Source organism: Cervus elaphus, chromosome 20 (assembly GCF_910594005.1).
Source record: "Cervus elaphus chromosome 20, mCerEla1.1, whole genome shotgun sequence".
Taxonomy (NCBI): Eukaryota; Metazoa; Chordata; class Mammalia; order Artiodactyla; family Cervidae; genus Cervus; species Cervus elaphus.
Window position 1 is genome coordinate 117,549,470 of NC_057834.1, and position 16,901 is coordinate 117,566,370.

Here is a 16,901-nt window from a genome sequence, read left to right on the forward strand (position 1 = left end):
GGGCTTCTCTGTTCCCAGTGGTCTCAGCGTGTAAGCCACTACCATACCTCCACTTTAGGGTAGATTTCCCACTGTTCTCTGTGGGGCAGTTCTGTGACGATGCAGGCAATTGCAGGAGGAAATGAAGGAAGAAACCAAAGGATGAGGCAAAAAAACATCCAAAGCCCCTGCATCCTCTCAGTCATGGCCCCTGACTCCTGTCTGCATTCCTGCCACATTAACACCACGACACCTACCCCTGCTGCTAAAACAGAGTCAGCAAGTGCCAGTGCTGCTGCTATGACTACTAACACTTTCACTAATACTACTGTTGCTGCTACTAACAACCCTTCTACTTGTGCTGCTACAAGATGCTATTATAATTTTACTGCCATCCTTGTTACTGCCACCACCACAGTGTCTGCTAGCTAATGCTTACTGATGGACCCTAATTAGTGATAACGCTGGCTACGTGCCCTACGTTCAGACACAGTTGTCTAAGTGCGTTGCATGTAAAAACTCATTTAATCCTCACATAACTCTATGATTTAAGTGCTATTATTGTCTTCATTTTATACATGAAGGAACTGGGACACAGAGAAGTTAAGAAATTTGCCTAAGAGCACATGGCTAGAGAGCTTCCCTGATAGCTCAGTTGGTAAAGAATCCACCTGCAATGCAGGAGACCCCGGTTCAATTCCTGGGTCAGGAAGATCCACTGGAGAAGGGATAGGCTACCCACTCCAGTATTCTGATCTGGAGAATTCCAAGGACTGTATAGTCCATGGGGTCACAAAGAGTCGGACAAGACTGAGCAACTTTCACTTTCACATAGCTAGACATGACAGAGTCCAGATTTGAACTCAAACATTTTGACCCTAGAGTCTTTTCTTTCACATTATACTATATAGTCTCTACCAACAATAAGCTGCCTCGCTGCCCTGCCCCCAAATTTTATTCTTGAGAGTGAGTTCCCTCAATGTTTTCCACCTGCTTCCACAAAACCACTTCTACCAAAGCACTTATTGTAATTATTGTCTACATGTTTGGTTGCCTTACTGCCCACCACTGCCCCTCCTCTGCCAATGCCCACTTCCACTATACTGCTCAATTCAATGTCGAGTGTTTACAGAGCAGAGATCACACTGACTCATATCTGGGACTCCAGTGCTTTATATATTCTTGACCTACTAGGCATTGAAATAATTGATTAATGAGTGAACAAAGAAACAAACAAATGACTTTGAGGTAATTGGGGTTCACCAACAGCCAATGGTGATGCCTGGGAGGTAATAAGCTTCTCCCATCACAGAAGTTCCAGCAGAACATTCAGGATTCATAGAGATCCCGAAATAGATGAACTTCAAAGTTCCTCCAAGTTTAAGGTACCAGAATCCCTCAAGAAGCACACTTGACCATTGAACACTCTCTCCCCTCTGCATACTGGATGTATTGCATTTGAACTCCTTATGAAATGAAAGGAAATTAGTTTCACTGATATTGATATGAAGTTGTCAAGTCAGATGCCTCTAGACTTTCAGAAACCTCCAGTCAACGCACTGTTTGATAGATAAAGAGGACAGAGGCCCAGAAAGGTGAAAGCCTGGTCTAATGTGGTGCCTTGGAGTACAGGCGGGCAGGGAAAAAAAGTACGTCTGTCCTGAGTGCTGTTCCAGGTCTCTTGCTATTCAAGCCATTTCTCAACAGACTGTGGTCTCCCATGTCCCACACTGACTTCAGAAGGACATAGATGCCAACTTCCTGTCTCCAAATAGCAAAGTAGCTCAGCTGCCTAACACAGAGAGCAACCCAGTAAGTATTGAAATCACCCCTATCATGCAAAGTGGTCAACCACTTTATATCTTAGTCTTATCTCAGTCTCTCAGGGGCCTTCTCTGCCTAAATGTGCTGTCTCCTTCTTCATGTAATGTTTCAGCTTTGAGTGGAATATTGTGTCAGAACTAAAGCCTTCCTCTTTTAAAATCAACATTTTGGCAGCCCCTTGCTGTTCAATTTCTGAAGGTGCCCAAGTCTGCCTTTCTCATTCATCTAACCACAGGAGATCATTATTCAGTGACGGAGTTCTATTCCACTATCATTATCCTATAATGAGAATGCCTCCTAGGATGGGGTAGGGGCAAAGATGAAGTTGTGATTGGTGGGTGGAGGCAATAAAGACCCTGCAGACTTTGGGAAACAATTGTGCAGTTATAGGTGCCCAGTGGATTATGCTTTATGGCATCATGGCAGGTATATACACACAAATGTATAACATTATATGATATACAATGGTATATATACACATACATATATATGTATATTCATATAAAGATAATTTCAAAGTGCATTGAACATTTTGTTGTACGGCATTTATCTCTTCTTCTGATAAAAGTTTGGGGAATCCTCAGTACTGGTCTTGCTTGCAGGAATCACTCAAACTTGTGGGATGAGAGGGAAACACATCCCTGTGGTCAGAGATGAGACACCTGACCTTTTCATGCATTAGTCGATCACCATATCCCAACCCCTCAGGTTGCAGAGTCATACTGTGGTTGGATATGCATATTGATTGTAATTTGCTGAATATATACATGTGTATATGTATGTGTATATATATATATATATATATGTTGATGGTTTAGTAAACAGTATTAGCATTATGTATCCTGAATTTATCCTCTTTGTTGCATTTATAAAATCTTCAGTTTAAAATACAAAACAAATGAAAAATACATCCAAATTAGTTTGCTTCAATTAATTTATACACTGGGTGTGTTCCAAGTGCTAATGAACGTGATATGCACTAGTAATACAGAAAGGAGCAAAGTCATGATTCCTTGGGTAAGTCTATTGCCTATCAGTAAACTGGGAGCTGGGGAAACTTGCAGGCCCACCTTGAACATTTGCAAGACGCAGGGGAGGGAACAAATGGAGGCCTAGAAAGTCTAATCTAAATACTGTGTTATAAATCTAGCTAACAAAATGTTAAAATATATACCTATCCTCCTACCTGGATAGATACATAATGAAAAAATAGAAAGATAGTTGTAAAGCTGTAATTTTTTTATGATGAAAACTTGGTAAAAAAAAAAAATCCAAGAGTTCTGAATTTAATTCCTATTGTACCTGTCTGAATATTCTCTTGGCAGAGAGATGGGCCTACAATGTTTGCAACAGTAAAGCTTGGGGCCCAGAGAAGGGTCCCTATAAACAGATAAAAGAATGGGATTGGAAGGTTGAATTCAGTGATATCTCAGTTACCTTGTGCTCTAATGTTCACAGATAACTGAGAAAATGGGTCCTTCTTAAGATAGGAAATGCTTGTGTTTTAAAGAGGAGTATTCAGTTTTACATGCCCCCAGATATATGCACACAAGAGTACAATTGCAAAAAATGGAGCTGGGTTATGTGGCCAAATGCAGAATTCATTGAATGCCAGTTGTAACAGACCATAATGAAGCTAAAAGTAAATTGGACTTGAAGATGTATATTTAATCATGGATGCTGAGCACACAATACAATGATATTAAAATATTCAAGCATTCAAATCAGCTCAATGCTGGGGCTGTATGTTCTAAATCTAAACGAAAACATTAAATACGTGCTCAGACCTATATTATTCTTCTAGTTCAAATACCATAAATCTTGAAGAGTTGAAATGTAAACAGTCAAGATTATTTTTACAGCGATAGGCACTTCCTCCAGATCCACACCTAGCAACTATCACTGAGTCATTCCCGGACTCACCTTTTGAATTCTGGGTTCTTCTGGAACAATCGGATTGGTAGCTCTGGCAGATCGTTGGAGACCTTGTAGGCAGGTCAACCCCACCCCCCATTTCAGGCGGGTGGCTCTTAGAAAGTCCTGGGGGAAGAGTTCCAGATTTATATCAGATGACTTGTTTGAAGTGTGTGTCAGTCAACTATGGGCTGGAAAGCCTTAGGAAAACAATTATATATAATCTTTGAGAACCTCAATTTGTTCATCTATAAAATGGAAACGTTAGTCACTCTTTTTGTGCCAGGAGTATTTTAAGCATACTTCTAACATAATAATAGTTATTTTATACCTTTGGATAGGGATACCTTTGGATACCTTTTTGCTATATGTTCATTGTAAAAAACTTTGTAAATACAAAATAACATGATATCAGAGAAAAATATCACCCTTAATACCATTGCCAAAGATAAATGCTATTAAGTTGAATACTTTCTTCCTGACTAGTTATTTGCCTATCTGTATATATAGTTAGGCAGTGGTGGTTTAGTTGCTAAGTTTTGTCTGACTCTAGTGACCCCATGGACTGTAACCCACCAGGCTCCTCTGTCCATGGGATTTCCCAGGCAAGAATACTAGAGTGGCTTGTCAGTTCTTTCTCCAGGGGATCTTCCCAATGCAGGGATTGAACCAGTCTCCTGCACTGCAGGTGGTTTCTTTAGTGACTGAGCTGATGAGGAAGCCCATATATATAGTAAGAACATACTCTATATACAGTTTTATATCATTTAGCATTTTACTGTGAACATTTTATCACATTATTTGAAATTACTTATAAATTCTTTAAATGATCAAATAATATCCCTTTGAAATGATGTACCATACTTTATTTAAAACCTACTAGTATTTACAGTTGAGATGGTTTTAAATTGTCATTATTTTAAATAGCATGACAGTAAATTATCACATCATTTTGCAACCATGCACGTTATCACCCTTTTAAATTTTTAGGTAGCAATCTTATTCATTTCTCTAAGTTCAGTGCCCAATATGGTACCTGGAATAAAGCAAGACCTCTAAAAATATACACTGAACAAATGCATAAGTGAATGAGTGATGAAACACCAGTGAGTGTCCATTTCTGTGGCACTACGTTCTCAGGAAGGGTGGAGGGAGTTCTATAGCCACACCAGACACAGATAAGGTAGTGGTGGGGTTCTCTTCCAAGGCAAATGGTTACCGTCCTTCTCTCATGGACACCTCCTGTACTTCTGTCAGGTAAATTTCCTCCCTGAAACTCAGGGGCCAATGAGCCTTTTTATTGAAACGCAATTTCTAAAGCTTTACCTGAGAAACTGTTTGTTTTACTCACATTTCTCCTTTGCCACAGTCTACCTCATGTTGCATGTCAAATTGCAAGTCATAATAGTTAAAAAATTAATGATCTAATTAAATAGAACCATACTGCAACACTTAGCAAGGATAGGGGCCAGAGGAGGCACCTTCATTGCATCAGAGAAGATATTCACACAGGCACTGGAGAAGTTTCTCTTAAAAATTAGGTGGGCTCTGACCCTCAGAGTTCTTCTCTGAACATAATTATCTTTAGAATGGGAATAGTGGTAAGTATCATTTATTGAGCTTTTTAGAACATACTAAGTAACGCTCTACGTACATTGTCTTATTTGATGCTTACAACAACCTATAAAGAAAAAAAAAAATAGAGCCCTTGACTTATAAGGAAATGGGGTCTCTGCAAAGTTAAGTAACTTGAGTACAGTTGGGATAACTGAACTTTGCAGTCTTGAATGGCTGTAGGGCTATGGAGCCAGACAGGTCTGGATTTTAATCCTAGCTCCACGCGTCTGCCTACAATGCAGGAGACCTGGGTTCGATCCCTGGGTAAGGAAGATCCCCTGGAGAAGGAAATGGCAACCCACTCCAGTATTCTTGCCTGGAGAATCCCATGGACTGAGGATCCTGGTAGGCTACAGTCCTTGGGGTCGCAAAGAGTCGGACATGACTGAGCGACTTCACTCACTCACTCACTCCACAACCACTTACAAGCTGTGTGACTATGAAAAAGTTATTTAACCTCCTTGAGGCTCCATCTGCTCATCTATAAAATAAAGATAATAATAGTACTTAATTCATGGGCTTGTTGTGAGGATGAAAAGATATATAACACTTAGGCAGGACCTAGAATGTAGCAAGAGCTCAGTAAATGTTATTTTGTTATGATTACTTTTATTGTTTTCATGATTATACTATTAGTATTCTTTGGTGATTATGATGGCAATACCAGACTCTGGGCTGTGGCAGTGGGCATTCAAAAATATATAAGACATACAGTGCCTACTCTCCATGAGCTTCCAGCCTAACTTTGCCTCGAATTTTACAACTGCAAAGCTAGTAAATAATGAAGCTGGGACTTGAACAGTAACTGTGGAATTTTAAAATACTCTTCTGCTACCTACCACATCCTTCCATTGTAATGTATATCTGATGCTATTGTTGTTAATAGTTTATGTCTACCTTCCCCATAAAACTGAGGTCTTGGAGGTGGGAGTTCTTGTGACTCCTGTTTGTGTCCGCAGTGTCCAGCCTGGGACCTGCCACAGAGAGTCAGGTCCTAAGTGTGTTTGCTATTATCAACTGAAGGTCCTGTGTTGGGCCATTCATCTCCTGCTTCCCCTGCCCCAGTCAGGGCCACAGTCCCACGGTTTCTGTCCCTTTCTGTGTGTTCCGTCCCCCCCTCCCCCTCTCCCCATTAGGATTCTGCAGTGAGTGATTCCCTCTGTCATCTCACCGTGAATTGATGACTCGGGCCTGCTGATGCACTGAGCCACATGGCTAATACATCAGCTAAATGGATGCCGAAAACACCACCTGCTCCTTCAGGCAAATGGCACTTTGGAAAATGGAATGTGTAATCAATAGAATTAAACCTTAAGCAGAGCTCTGTACCCATGTCCCTGTGCAGGAGCTTGGCAGGCAAACGCTGGGAAGATTTTTTTTTTTCTTTTTTTCTACTCTTTCAAAGCACTTGGTTTGGCACTTGTTCAGCCAGCTCTGTCAGCCCTGCCATGGTCAGCATGGTATCCTCAGCATGCTGTCGCTTCTCCTCCTGTTCTGCCTGAGTGTCTTAGTCACTTGGCCTTTATGTCCTATCTCTGGGAGACCTAGAGAGGTAGTTTCCAACACACTCAGTGTAGCACGGGCAGCTGGAGTTTGAAGCAAGGAGCCTGAAGTCGGGGAGGTCTGGGAGTGACCCAAGGCAAAGACCCTCAACCATACTGCACCTTGACTCATCCGTGAAATGACGGTAATTATTCTCACCTCGGAGGGTTGTTTTGAGGATCATGTATCTGAATAGCATATGTGAAGGTGCTTTGTAAACTCCAAAGCCACACATGAAGGTTGGTAGTGGTGGTTTAGTCACTAAGTCACATCCGATTCTTGCGAGCCCATGGACTGTAACCTCCCAGGCTCCTCTGTCCATGGGATTCTGCAGGCAAGAATACTGGAGTGGGTTGCCATTTCCTTCTCCAGGGGATCTTCCCAACCCAGGAATCGAACCTTGGTCTCCTGGATTGCGGGCAGATTATTTACCAACTGAGCTACAAGGGAAGCCCACAGATGAAGATTAATCATTGTTATTATTATTCCAAGGTATGGATGGGAGCATAAACTCCCTTTGTATTTTCCTTTCCAACCTACCTATCCAAGGAAGTGGCTTTTCCGATATGGCTGAGAAAGCCTAAGATCCAAGTAGTCATCAGCCGAACTTGGTTTTACTCTTTCTAGGATTATGGCAAAAATTAGAAAATGGAATCCATGAGCTAGGAGGGAACTTAAGGATTATTGGTGCCTTTGTCTTCGTGAAAACACCAAATGGGATGACGCTGGTGCTGCGGGAGGGCCTGGATGCCCCGGGGACCCTGGAATGGGAGGCTACGGTGGCTTCCGCTGAGGCTTCAGTAGTGGCGTCCGGGGCCAGGGCCAGGGCAGAGGCTGCGGAGCTCTCGGAGGCAAGGCCGAGGACAAGGAGTGGCTCCCCATTACCAAGCTGGGCCGCCTGGCCAAGGACATGAAGATCAAATCCCTGGAGGTGATCTACCTTTTCTCTCTGCCTATCAAGGGGTCTGAGATCATTGACTTTTTCTCGGGAGCATCCCTTAAGGATGAGGTTTTGAAGATTATGCCCATGCAAAAGCAGACCTGTGCTGGCCAGTGGACCAGGTTCAAGGCATTTATTGTCATCTGGGATTACAACGGACATGTCTGTCTGGGTGTCAAGTGCTCTAAGGAGGTAGCCACTGCCATCCGTGGGGCCATCATCCTGGCCAAGCTGTCCATCGTCCCGAAGAGGCTACTGGGAAGAACAAGATCTGCAAGTCCGACACAGTTCCTTGCAAGGTGACTGGCCGCTGTGGCTCCGTGCTGGTGCTCCTCATCCCTGCCCCCAGGGGCACTGGCATCCTCTGGTCCCTGTGCCCAAGAAGCTGCTGATGATGGCTGGCATAGACGACTGCTACACTTCTGCCAGGGGCTGCACCGCTACCCTGGGTAACTTTGCCAAGGCCACTTTTGATGCCATTTCCAAGACCTACAGTTATCTCACCCCTCTGAAAAGAGACAGTGTTCACCAAGTCTCCATATCTGGAATTCACTGACCATCTTGTGAAGACCCATACCAGAGTCTCCATGCAGAGGACCCAGGCTCCAGCTGTAGCCATCACATAATTTTATAAAGAGAATAATAAAGTGAATGAAACCAGTTAAAAAAAAAAAAAAGATTATTGGTGAGACTACAGACCTTGCTGTCTATCCTTGTTATGGTTGAGGGTACCACGTCCAGAGGGGAGAAGCATTTGGCCAGTGCCATACTGTGAATTGGTGACACGGCAAGGAATGGAGGCAGGTGGTCTTGTCTTGGCCCAGGAGTCTCTCCATGAAGCTTCCAGGCCAGAAAATCTTTACAGGAGCGGAGGGTGGGAGGACAATCAGGGTCAAACCCACTTGAAGCCAAGAGCTTGCCCCTCCTTCCTCTGCACTGTGCTGGTATCACCACCCTGAGAGCATAGGTGCAGAGGAGCCCCTTCTTCTCAGAATTCTTACAACACTGTCTTCATCATTTATTTGGCCTTTAATTTTATGCAACCTGGTGAGATCCCTTATGCTGCTGTCTTGTATTAGCTAATCCACAGTTCTCTAATGGAAGCGATTTTGCCCCCTACTTCCAGAGGACATTTGGCAATGTCTGGAGACGTTTTTGATTGTCAAGATTTGGGAGAGGTTATTCCTGGCATCTAGCGGGTAGAAATCATGGCGACTTTAAACGTCCTGCAGTTCATAAGACAACACTTGATGATGAAAAATGATCTGGTCCAAAGTATCATTAAAGTCAATGTTTAGAAACCCTAATCTAGTCCATTTGTAGCGTTCTGCTTTTCTATCTTTGGCCAGACCATCAATGGTCTATGAGCTCTGTGTGGACTTCAATGCAGTCTTGCTGTGATTCCCTCAGTAGATTTAATGTAGTAGAATCTAAGCAAATATTTCTTGGTGGGGAATGCATAGATGAGGAAAGAGCACCAGACTATAAGCAGGGACCCTTGTTTGGTCAAAGCTTCACTGCCAGCAGGACTAAATTAATCCTGGACTAGATTAGTGATTTTCAAACTGTGCTCCAGGAAGCCTTAACAATATCTGCATCTGTTTGATTCTATGGCTTTTGAATGTAATTTCTTACGTACAAAGAATTCCGCAGTTGTAAAAATTTGTAAACCACTGAGATAGTTGAACCCTTAAGATACTTTTAGGCCAAAATCCCTCTGAAGACTCCTCAGAGGAGGACATATATAAAGGTTCTACTTTTAACAAACTCAAAGAATACCTCTGTGACGTCAATTTATATTCCCCAGTCATGGGTTGAGGATGGTGGCCTCTCTGGCACCCTTCTAGTTTGGAGACTGTCCGGCTCTTACTCTTCTTGTGGCCATGCAGTAAGCCATGAGTCTCCCTTCAGGAATCTGAATATTCAGGAATGAGCTCTGGGGGAGATTCCTGCCTATGCCTCCAACCCCAGGAGCATTCTCTGGCTCCTGAGGAGGGCCTCAGTCAGGTGCCATTAAGTAATGAACATTTGGTGTATTTATATACCCAGAAGCATGTATATGCTGGTAATAAACTAATGCAGGAGCTAATAAACTAGTGCAAGAGCAGAGACCACATGAGACCTGGCTCAGTGAGATGCTCTGGTCGCCTCTGAAGGGGGCTGCCTGCTTCATGCCCATTGCAAAAGACCAGAGGAAATATAGCTGAGGGTACTGAGAAAAGTCAAGAAAGGGATTCAGAGAGACAGCTCAAGAAGAGAGAGCAAGTGTTTGATGTTAGTGATGAGTGATGGTGGTTGTCTCTGAGTGAGAAGTAGAATGTTCCATAAACATTCATTTGTAGTTATTATTAGAATGATCATTATTTAGAGTTAACCATTGTCTGGGTTTATAGAGACCAGCAGGATTATATACTAGTAGCTTAATGTAATTGTCAGTGTCAGGCGAGCTACTTGTGTTCATAACATGCTACCTAGTACAGAAACACCTTTTACTCTGGTCCCTCCTATGCTTCTTCCCTGGTAGCTCAGTTGGTAAAGAATCCGCCTGCAATGCAGGAGACCCCAGTTTGATTCCTGGGTTAGGAAGATCTGCTGGAAAAAGGATAGGCTACCCAATCCAGTATTCTTGGGCTTCTCTTGTGGCTCAGCTGGTAAAGAATCCACCTGCAACCTGGGTTCAATCCCTGGGTTGGGAAGATACCCTGGAGAAGAGAAAGGCTACCCAACTCCAGGATTCTGGCCTGGGGGATTCTATGCACTGTATAGTCCATGGGGTTGCAAAGAGTCAGACACGACTGGACGACTTTCACTCCTATGCTTTCAGGGTTCACGTGGAAAATTGACATCAGAGAGGGGCAGGAGTGTGCCCAAATACCATGTCAAATCACTGTGGGAATCAGAATGCCACTGTGCTAATGCCAGGTGGGGACTCTTCGCAACATACTAGTCTGCCTCTTGGGAGGACAATGTTTCCTTCATCTGTGGCACTCTGTCTATGGAGCAGAAAGGTCATTGACATCATTTCATCAAATCTCAACACATTCCTAGGGGAGTGAGGAAAAACACAAGCAAAAGAATGAATAAACAAACAAAGGGAACAAATCACTCCTAGCATTCATACAAAGAAGCCAGACTTCACTAGGGGGTGGGGAATGAGTCCTCCACCCCCACAGTAGGCCTGCTTAACTCTGGAACCTTTCAGCATGACCAGCAATCCAATAAGGCAGTACCCTGGCTGTGCCATTAGCTCATTAGGTGGAGACGAGTGTCTGCATTGATCTGTTTATCTCTCAGGCCCGGCTGCTGGAGAAAGGCCAGCTGTTTCCCTGAGAGCTGACTTTCCTCTTGACTCATCACAGAGCATCAGGGGAGTCTGCTCCTTTGTCCCTTTCAAGCTCAAGGTCACTGGAGTGCAGAGCAGGAGTCAGACCACAGTGGTGCCTTCTGAGAGCTTCAGACATTGCATCTCCTCCTCCATCCTTTTAATTCTCCCCTGGAGGTGACCCCTTTGGGAAATGAAAAATACGGTGGGAAGTGCTTGGGCTTGCAAGGGGACAGATCTCAGCTTGATACCAGACACTACTGCTTGCATGCTACCTGTATGACTTTGGGGAAGTCATTTCCCCTCTGTGAGCCCCAATGGTCTCCTTTGCAAAACAAGGCTAATAGCACATATAGATTTCTGCAAAGATTTGTTGATATAAATATGAGAGAGAACAGGCACAATGTCTAGCTCAGTGCTAGGTGCAGAAGATACACCAGGAAATCTTACCTGAGCTGCCACTTCTGAGAAACAGTGTTTTAGGAATAGTATACATATCTGTCAATCAGGATTTGATTGTGGGATTTTTATGAAATTGGTATGAAAATATATGGGGGAGTATAGCTACTATTACACAAATAATTTTGTTCATAGAAGGCTCATTCAGAATGGACAATATCAAGGATATATGATCTTCTACCCTGGACTCAGTTAAAATTTTCAACTTGCTTATATATCTATTGTCTCCTACGTGGCATTTAGCTCATGAAAAGTACGTTGCTTAATGTGTTAATTTTATTTAATGCTTTTAAAAATAGGAAGTAGTTTGTTGAAACACCAAACATGTAACCTCTTAGTCATCAATAATAATGGGGTTGGGATTGTACTAGATAATATTGGCAAAATATGTTTTTCCAACTCACTATAACTGTATTCTTTTTATTTGATTAAATGTTCCCATTTGACTAATAATTCACTTTTCATTTTCTACGTTTCCTTCTTTTCATGCTACTGTCCAATTCTTAATTTAATGCCATGTTTAAACTATAAATATCCTCATTATAGAAATATATAAAAGAATAATTAAATTTACATTGCTGCTAATTCCACAAGTCACCATATCACTGTACTTCTTGCCAACTTTTTTGTGTGTTTTTGTGCAATTTTAATAAAAATGGGTATCATACTGCATTTGTCTTTTTTACCCAGTGAAACATTATGACCACTTCCTACATTTCAAATATTCTTCAAAAATGTGTTTTAAGAATCACATAATCCATAGCATGTATGTGAATAGCTTATTTAATCACTTCTTCTTATTCCATATTTAGGTAATTTTCAATTTTTTACTATTACAGTTTAATGAACACCCGTACATATGTTTGCATCTGTCATTATTTCCTTAGAACAGCATTCTTTTTATCCTTATCAAAGGCATTGACAGTAATTTATTGACTACTTTTAAAGAAAAATGACCCCCTCCCAAGTCCAAGGCTTGCATGCTGCTTTGTTAGAGTCTGGGATACCCCCTGGTGGAGGTTACAGAACACGGCCAAAATGCATCACACACACCCTGATAAGGGAATTCAAAGATTCTGGTGCAGAGTCTTTGGAATTCGGCATATGCAAAAGATTTCTCTTTCTTTCCTCCTCTTTTTCTCTCTCTCACAAACACATACACCAAAACCACAGGAAATTTAAATGGAATAACCAAATGAAAAAAAATCAAGAAAGCTCAGACCTAAAGTTGTTTTCAATTTAAAGCCAGGCTCTGGCTGCCCTGCCTCCCTCCCACCCAGGTGCCTACAGCATGATGTTCAGAGGCTGTTTGCTTGGCTAGAGGTGTCCTAGACTAGAACTCTGCCCATTAAGACACTAGATGGAGCCAGATGGGAAAGTTTCTGCTCTCGCTGCAGAGGAACCATTTTCTCTGCTCTTTCCTTTTCAGGAACAGTAGCTTGATATGGCTGGTCTCACAGAAAACCTATTCCTCTAATATTCTTCATATGCGCTGCCCTCAGTCAGTCATTCTTAAAACATTCACCAAGCCCTTGCTCTGAGTCAGCTTTCAGACACAAAGTTGAGTCAAACACAGTCCTTGCCTCCTTCCTCTGGAGGGGTGTATGGGCCAGTGGGAGAGGCCACTTAGTTAATAGGCTGATCTTACTTTACTTTTCTTCGCTCTTTCTAGACTCCAGGCAACAGGGCGCAACACATTGCCTGATCTTGCACTGAAATTCTCTAGCTGCTTGACTTCCTTCTTGCAATGTTCTCTCTCAGAAAAGAGGTTTCCTTTTCTTTCTTTGTATCTAAATCTTAACTTCTATCAGGCTCAATCCAAATGCTTCCTCCCCTGGGAAGCCTTTCCTGATTTTTCCCACACAGAATTCCTCTTTGATTCCTTTAACCCTTTACTTAGTGCACCAGTTCTCAAGATTTACTATGTATCAGAGTCACCTGGGGACTGGATCCCACTCTCAGTGTTTGCAATTTAGCAGATCTGGGGAATAGCCTAGGAATCTGCATTTCTAACAAGTTCTCATGATGTTTCTAATGGTCTGGGGAGCACACTTATGGGTCAGCGAACACGGGGAGATTTGGTCAGAGGTGTGGGTCTGAGAGAGCATGTACCCTCCGTGTATCCCTTCTGCTGGATGTTCGTCTGAATGCTTTATCATAACCTGTAACAAACTGCTAAATGAAGGAATGCCCATTCCAGGGCCTGAGAGTGAGCTCTTGTCTAATACTCGGCACTGAATTATATGAGGAGACACACATGCTTATGAGGCAAGAGATGTTATTGTGAAGGGACGTCCTGGTGGCGAGCAGCAGTCTTCTTCCATGTTACCCTTCATATACTACTAGGTCGTTGAAAAGGCGATGATGGTGATGAGAAAGATGAGGACTTTTTTCTATCTAGTCAAAAATCAGTGCAAAACAATGTCCTAAAAGAACCTGTGATGAGAAAAATGTCAAGCACAGCTTTAAGACCTTATGTTGAAAGGAGCTAATGAAAAAGCAGATTGGAAGGTATGGCATCTGCCTGCAATGCAGGAGACCCAGGTTCCATCCCTGGGTTGGGAAGATCCTTTGGAGAAAGGAATGGTAGTCCACTCCAGTATTCTTGCCTGGAGAATCCCATGGACAGAGGAGACTGGCAGACTACACAGTCAATGGGATCGCTAAGAGTTGGACATGACTGAGCGACTTAACACTACACTAGGGAGCACACTATGAGAACCACTTGGTTTTGAGCATTAACATGTGCCAAGTATGATGCTACATGTCAACAACATCACAGCGACCATCACTGTCCTTGCCCGTAAGGATAGCACAGGCTGGGGACAGGAGAAAGAAACAGGACAACACTTTGATGTTCCAGAGCCATGTGAGGAGTGCTCCAGAAGCAGAAATACAGATGCACTTAACTGTCCTCATAGTGTTAGGAGGACCAAAGCCTTCACAGAGGGAATGGTATTTGAGCTGGCCTTGAAGGATGCCTAAGACTTCATCAGGATCAGAAAGGTCAACAGCATGTGCCGAGGTACCAAAAGCCTCAGCATATTCAGCATGTGATAAAATATTTATTGGGTGTGGGACATGGGGAGAATGGGCAATATCCTCAGAAATGTGAGGGTGATAGGAGATAGCCTAGAAGACTTGAATGCCATGCTAAGCAGTTTTGATTTCATCCTCCAGAGGAATGAAGAAATAATAAAGAAATAAAATAGAGAAATAACATGGTAGAGATTTCCTAATGGAAGAATCAGTCTGATTGCAGTGCAGAGTCTGGACTGCCAGTGGCAAGATGGGAGGGTTGAGACCAGTGAGAAGTCTGTTAAAATTGACGAGGTGAGGAATGATGACAGCTGGACTTGATGAATTTGGGAAGTCTAATGGGCTTGGACTCAATCGCGCACATCTGAGGGAGAAATGCAAAGGTCTTTGGAGTCATAGGTGAGCTTTGCCTTCCTCCCACTCCTTTCCCAAGCCCCTACCTTTAACTTCTTATCTGACTGTTATAGTTAAGTCCTGCCTGTCTCCGTGCTAGAGCACACACTACCTGAACTTCTCTGCCTCAAATCCCATTTCCTACCAGTGACTATAGCCCTGGTTCTCTCCAAAGTCTCTGTTTCTTTGTCAAATCTGTGTGCAGGTCCCTGACTGGTCATACTAACCTAACTGGGGGGTCTTAGCTGGGTCTCAGGTTTCTCATCTGTCTGTCTCAACTATTAAGTAGGGACAGTAATAATTCCTCAATGGCCTTTATTGCAAAATGCAAGAAGATAGGATGATAAATCATCCCTAGACCCATTGGACAAAGATAGGCATTATTGTTGTTGTTGTTGTTCAGTTGCCAAGTTGTGACCCCATGGACTGCAGCATTCCAGTCCCTGTCCCTCACCATTTCCCAGACTTTGTTCAAGTTCACGTCCATTGAATCAGTGATGCCATTCAATGATTCTCATACTCTGTCACCCTCTTCTTCTGCCTTCAATCTTTCCTAGCATCAGGGTCTTTTCCAATGAGTTGTCTCTTCACATCAGGTGGCCAAAGTATTTCAGCTTCAGCTTCAGCATCAGTCCTTACAATGAATATTCAGGGTTGATTTCCTTTAGGATTGACTGGTTTGATCTCCTTGCTGTCCAAGGGACTCTCAAGAGTCTTCTCCAGAACCATAGTTCAAAAGCATCAATTCTTTGGCGCTCAGCCTTCTTTATGGTCCAACTCTCACATCCATACATGACTACTGGAAAGACCATACATAGCCTTGATTATACGGATCTTTGTCAACAAAGTCATGTCTTTGCTTTTTAATACACTGTCTAGATCTGTCGTTGTTTACCTTCCAAGAAGCAATCATTTTCTAATTTCATGGCTGCAGTCTACCTGGATATATGTATTCATCCTAAAATGAATTATATCATTTGCAACTATGATCTCCCTATATTCATTTATTCATTCACGTAACAATAGTTTTTTGATTATCTCATATGCTACAAGCTCCATGCTAGGCATATGGAATAATAGAAAGATACAGATCTTGGAATCAGTCCTTGCTATGCCTCCTTTGCCAGCTCTGTGACCTTAAGTAAGTTACTCAGCTTCTCTAAGTCTCCATTTCTCTGTCTGAAAAATGAAGACTGTGATGTTTTACACATCAGTGCTGTCATGAGGGCTAAATGACTTTAGTGAGTTAGAGCCTAGACAGTGCGTGATCACATAATCAGTATTTCAGTTCAGTTCAGTCGCTCAGTCGCGTCCAACTCTTTGCGACTCCATGAACTGCAGCACACCAGGCTTCCCTGTCCATCAGTATTTAGTATCAATTTCCTTCCTCCAATTATTCTCATTTTTTCATTCATTCAACAAATATGCAATGCAATATGTACAGGGCACCATGCCAGGCACTGAGGAAGACATAGCCTCATTCTCTTGGAGCTAGCATCCAGCTGGATCAATTATCTTATGAAGACTTCCCAGAGAAAATGACAGGCGAAGACTTGGAAGGTAAATATAAGTTAGTCAGACAAAGATCTGTGAAAGAATGTTCCAGGCTGGTTTAAGACTCCAGAAGCCTGAGACTATCAGGAATACTGGAGAAAGTCAAAGCAGTTCGAGATGGCTGGAGCATCGTTGAGGACTGAAGAGAGCAGAAGCCACTCAGGACACCAATTCAAGAAAATGAATTTTTCTACTGAGAAAAATATGCTTCCAGAGGGTTTTGGCAGGAGAATGACATGGTCAGTTTTGCATCTTAGAAAGATACCTCTGAATTCACTGTGGAGATTACTGGAGGCAGAGACTTCAAGCAAGAGATTA

General features: G+C 42.7%; 1 protein-coding gene and 1 pseudogene across 1 annotated transcript in view; both read left to right on the forward strand.

The window, feature by feature from the left end:
* AGBL4 (AGBL carboxypeptidase 4) overlaps positions 1–16,901 on the forward strand; it is a 1,406,543-nt gene that overhangs the window by 974,608 nt on the left and 415,034 nt on the right. The window lies entirely within an intron of this gene.
* Positions 6,566–8,442, forward strand: LOC122678293 (annotated as a pseudogene).